The sequence below is a fragment of the Microcaecilia unicolor genome, chromosome 4 (genome assembly GCF_901765095.1).
Source record: "Microcaecilia unicolor chromosome 4, aMicUni1.1, whole genome shotgun sequence".
Taxonomy (NCBI): domain Eukaryota; kingdom Metazoa; phylum Chordata; class Amphibia; order Gymnophiona; family Siphonopidae; genus Microcaecilia; species Microcaecilia unicolor.
This window is the reverse complement of record NC_044034.1, coordinates 73905544-73911543: the sequence shown is the minus strand read 5'-3', so window position 1 is coordinate 73911543 and position 6000 is coordinate 73905544.

Here is a 6000-nt window from a genome sequence, read left to right as displayed (position 1 = left end):
GAAATGGGCACTTGGCTGGTTAAGTGGGGATATTCATTAACCGGTCAGGTTAACTGCATGAATAGGACCATATAAAAGTCAATCTTATCTTTGGGGCCCTTTTACCAAATGGTGGTAAAAGGAGCCCTATGGTGGCATCGGCACACGGGTTTGCCACATGTTGAGGTCCCCTTTTACCACCACCAGTAAAAGGCTTTTAAAAAAAAAAGAAAAGAAAATGGCTGTAGTAAGTTAAACACTTGCCATGTAGCCACTTCCTGGAGGAGTCCTTACCACCTCCTATTTAGGAGGCGGTAGGGGTTCCGGAAGTAGCCTGGTGGTAACCGGGCAGCATGCAGCACTGCCCAATTATGCCCCCTGTGCTATAAAATACAATGCCTTAATCACCACGTGCCAGAACCTGGACCTACCGGAGCCCGGCGGTAGGGCTGATTTGTTGCGGGATGATGTGGCAGTACGGCTACCACAGCTTCGTAAAAGGACCCCTTTATGCAGTAACCTATAACTGGTTAAGTGCTAAATATTGCACTTAGTCGGCTCCGGAAACTCGGAAATTCTATGCCGAAGTCTGGACATAGCCCGGCACTGAATTTCCAGGTTTACTGCCAGCGGCAGTTAGCAAAACACTGATCACCATTGGCTGAATATCGGGCTCTAAGATTATAAGGTCCCCTCCAAGGACAGGGAAATAGGTGGAGGGGCATAATCGAAGGGGGCGCCCAAGTTTTCATAAGGGCTTCCTCACAGGACGGCCCCGCAAAGGGGCGGTGTATTATCGAAACAAGATGGACATCCATCTTTTGTTTTCGATAATACGGTCGGGGACGCCCAAATCTCAACATTTAGGTCAACCTTAGAGATGGTCGACCTAAATGTTGAGATGGTCGACCATAGAGTTGGTCGTCCCCGGTTTTCGGCCATAATGGAAACCGAGGACGCTCATCTCAAAAACGACCAAATCCAAGCCCTTTGGTCGTGAGAGAAGCCAGAATTCGTAGTGCACTGGTCCCCCTGACATGCCAGGATACCAACCGGGTACCCTAGGGGGCACTGCAGTGGACTTCACAAATCGCTCACAGGTGCATAGCTCCCTTACCTTGGGTGCTGAGCCCCCCAAAACCCACTCCCAACAACTGTACAGCACTACCATAGCCCTAAGGGGTGAAGGGGGGTACCTACATGTGGGTACAGTGGGTTTCGGGTGGGTTTTGGAGGGCTCACATTTACTACCACAAGTGTAACAGGTAGGGGGGAATGGGCCTGGGTCCGCCTGGCTGAAGTGCACTGCACCCACTAAAAGTGCTCCAGGGACCTGCATACTGCTGTGATGGAGCTGGGTATGACATCTGAGGCTGGCAAAAAAAATTTAAAGTTATTTTTTTTAGGCTGGGAGGGGGATTGAGGGAGACCACTGGGGGAGTAAGGGGAGGTCATCCCCGATTTTCTCCGGTGGTCATCTGGTCAGTTCGGGCACCTTTTTGAGGCTTGGTCACAAGAAAAAATGGACCAAGTAAAATTGGGCAAGTGCTTGTCAGGGACGCCCTTCTTTTTTCCATTATCGGCCGAGGACACCTATCTCTTAATCACGCCCAGTCCCACCTTCGCTACGGTGCCAACACGCCCCTGTGAATTTTGGTCTTCCCCACAACGGAAAGCAGTTGAGGATGCCCAAAATCGGCTTTCGCTTATGCCGATTTGGGTGACCCTGAGAGAAAGACGCCCATCTCCTGATTTGTGTCGGAAGATGGGCGCCCTTCTCTTTCAAAAATAAGCCTGCTAATGTACCTGAATGTAACTCACCTTGAACTACTGAAGAAGGCATGAGTTAGATCTAATCCTGCTACACTTCTATATCTGCAGTCTATAAATATTCATCACTTGGCTATATGTTAACTACCTGCCACCCTGTTTTAAGTTCATCCTGTGTGATATCAGTAACTTTGCCACATCCCAGGGCAATATGACATTTCATCATGTGATTATATGGCAAAATTATGTGGACAAATTGTCTTCAGTTCTGACCCTTGCAAATCATTCTCAGCAGCACTGTCTAACGCAGAATCCAAAAACCATAGCTGAAATTTGGCTGAAGTACAATGACCATTCTAACCAACAAGGGAAAAGGAGATGCTAATATATATTAATTATCAAAAACCATTGAGTCCTTCAGGTCAGTATTACATACCAGAGAACAAGTAGCATCTCGACTTTGACTGAAGGCAAGAACATTATTTTCACTATTATTGTAAATGTAACAACTTTTGTTGTTGTTATTGTTCATTTTCTTGTTTTTTTTTTGTTTTGTTATGGGATTCATTTGTTGTTTTGGAATCTTTACTGGTCCTTGACTCCCCCTAATTCTATGAAGATGGGTACCCAACTTTAGACTTATATGACTTTTACTAAGCCGCGATAGTGTTTTTGGTGTGCACTAACGATTATCATGTACTAAATGCTAGAGATGCCCAAATATTCCTATGGGTGTCTCTAGCATTTAGTGCGATCCAATCATTAGCTTGCGTTAAAAATGCTACCGCAGCTTAGCAAAAGACCCCCTTAGTGCACAAAGTTACATGCACAATTTATAGAATAAGGTCAGTTAACCAATTATTGGCTATAATTGGTTTTAATGGGCACTAATTGGCACCAATTAGCAGTTACATGTGCAACTACCTTTGGTTGCCATTCTGTAAGTTGCAAATTAAAAAAAAAAGATATAGCAGAATTAGAAAAGTTTCAAAGAAGAGCGAGCAAAATGATAAAGGGGGTGGAACTCCTCTCGTTTGAAGAAAGTCTAAAGAGGTTAGGGCTCTTCAGCTTGGAAAGGAGACGGATGATGGGAGATATGATTGAGGCCCACAAAATCCTGAGTGGTGTAGAATGAGTAGAAGTAAATCAATTTTTACTTGTTCCAAAAGTACAAAGACTAGGGGACACTCAAGGAAGTTACATGGAATAAAAGAAATAGGAGGAAATATTTTTTCACACAACGAATAGTTAAGCTTCAGAGGATGTTGTAATGGTGATTAGCATATCTGGGTTTAAAAAAGGTTTGGACAAGTTTTTGGAGGAAAAGTTCATAGTCTGCTATTGAGACAGACATGGGGAAGCAACTGCTTGCCCCAGGATTGGTAGGTAGCATGGAATGTTGCTGCTAACTGGGCTTCTGCCAGGTACTTTTGACCTGGTTTGGCCACTGTTTGGATACAGGATACTGGGCTAGATGAACCATTGATCTGACCCAGTATGGCTACTCTTATGTTGCTAAATTCTAGAACACACAACTTCAAAGGGGGCATGGACATGGGGAGAGCATGGGAAGGTCAGGGGAATGTTAGGCAGTTAGCCATGCAGGTTAAGGAATACTATCATCTACATGCCTAACTGCCTACAGTTAGATGTGACCACTTACACCAGCCATTGAGCTGGCATGAATGTTCGTGTCTAATACTGGGCATATAGATGTGGATTTACTCTATTCTGTAACAGCAGTTCCATGCAGAACTGCCATTACATAATTCATGTTCAGCATGCATCATCCCAGTGCCTAAATTTCAGGGCCATTTATTGAATTTACCCCTGAGTGTCTGCACTTTGGACCTGCAAGATGTAGACTTTCATTGCAGTTTGGTGTGTAAGTTGAAAGAGTTTGGTGTGTAAGTTGAAAGCAGTGTTCTCATACAGTACAAAGCCAAATCAGAAAACAAAGAGTAAAGGAAAGAAAAGTTCAGTGGTAGCTATTATAGGTACATCTGTATGTGGAAGTATGGGAGTAAGGTGATCATCATCTAATTACAGATATCCAGCAGTTCAAATTTACTCTTTCTTCTGTTTGTTCAGTATTTTATAGAATTGCCCAATAAGGACTTTTCCTCCCTGAGGATCGTACCAAGTTCAAATGATCTAACCTACTGAAAAACTGAAAGAAATCTTGGTGAATCTAGAAGATATACTGAGCCAAATCAACAAATTAAAGAGTAGTAAATCATCTGACTTTATGGTATACACCCCAGGGTACTGAAAGAACTCAAATCTGAAACTTCAGATCTGCTGTTAGTGATCTGAAACCTGTCATTAAAATCGTCGCATGACCTGCCTCACATGGCCACTGTCACAGGTCTAGAAGGTGAGCCCTTGGACCGCAACTGGGTTCCCAACCCGAAGGCCAGGAGGTCCCAACAGATGGCAAGTGAGTTGCTCAACATAGGGAAGAGACCAATGGGTAGCCCTGAAAAGAGCCTTTGGGGGCAGATCCGGCAGTACCAGGACCTGGGGCAGCTCTCTAAAGAGCCCTTGGGGGCAGGCCTGGCAGAACTGGGACCTGGGATGGCTCTCAAAAGAACCTTTGGAGGCAGGCCTGGCAGAACCGGACCTGGGATGGCTCTAAAAAAAAGCCCTTGGGAGCAGGACCAGCAGAACTGGGACCTGGGACGGGCTCTCAAAAGAGCGTTTGAAGGCAGGTCTGGCAGAACCAGGACCTGGGGCAGCTCTGAAAAGAGCCCTTGAGGGGAAGCCCGTCAGAACTGGGAGCTGGGGCAGCTCTGAAAAGAGCCCTTAGGGGCAGGCCTGGCAGGCCAGGACCTGGGGGTGGAACACTAGGCAAGGAGGAGACAGGAAAACTAGGCAGGTTGGAGGCAAGAACGCTAGGAGGGCTGGAGGCAGGAACGCCAGGTGTGCTGGATGCAGAAATGCCAGGCAGGCAGGCAGGAGACAGGACTGCTAGGCAGGCTAGAGACAGGAATGCTAGGCAGGCTAGAGACAGGAATACTAGGCAGGCTGGAGGCAGGAACACCGGACAGGCAAGAGACAAGAACACTGGATAGGCAGGAGTCAAGAAAGCTGGGTAGGTGATCCGTTGCAAAGGTAGGGAAGAGGAGCTCGGGGAACCCTTAAGAGGCCCACGCCTCATGACGTCATCCCCGGGCCACGAACCCAATTCCTACCTCAGAATCTTCAAAATTCTGCCTTTGGTGCATGCACGCACCTAGGGAGAGAGTGCAGTAGAGGCGTGGAATGCCAGAACGAACAGTGGGTGGTCCGGCAAGATTAAAGGACAACAGGAGGCTCAGATCTCTGCAGGGCCTGACTGCCAAGCACTGGGTAGGTCGGGGCATGGGAACACAGCCGTGGCTGACAGTCCCTGTGGCCATGACAGCCATGCCCCCTTTTGAGATCCACACATTAGAATTTACACGTATCACTTTACAGAATACGCTCAGAAAGTTGTGCGTATAAATTCTAATTAGTGCCAATTAGTGCCGATGATTGCTTGTTTTTGGCAAATTATCGGCACCGATTGGCTTGTTCAACAATTAAGTTACGTGTGCAATTTGGTTGCACTTCCAAATTTGTGTGGGCAACTTTAGTCACCATATATAGAATCCAGGGGATTATGCACAAACTATATCTCAAGGGGCCTTTTCCAGGAAGGACAACACTGCTCTCATAACTTTAATTCTGAAGCCAAGAAAAGATCCTAATTTGATGGCTTCCTATCGGCCTATTTCTTTGCTAAATGTTGATCTAAAAATAATGGCAAAAGTGTTAGCCTTGCACCTGAGTGATATTTTACCATGTCTAGTTAATCCTGATCAAGTGGAATTGTGCAATAGCAACATGCTATGTTTAATGTTTGAAAGATACTTACTGCATGGGAATACTGCAATAATAAAAGCCTGGAGGCCCTAGCTATTAGCTGTGACACAGAAAAGACCTTTGACCGTAAGATTGTAAGCTCTTCTGAGCAGGGACCATCCTTAATTGTTAATTTGTACAGTGCTGCGTAACCCTAGTAGCGCTCTAGAAATGTTAAGTAGTAGTAGTAGTAGTAGTGACCGGGTCTCCTGGTTCTTTCTTTTCTGTGTTTTGGATCATATTGGCTTCAGGGGTTTTTTCTTCATGCAGTTAACACACTCTACCATGATCTTTGTGCAGCAGGGGTAGGGTGAAATGACCAATTCTCTCAGTGGAGGAGGGTGAATAGTGGATTGCCACAGGGAT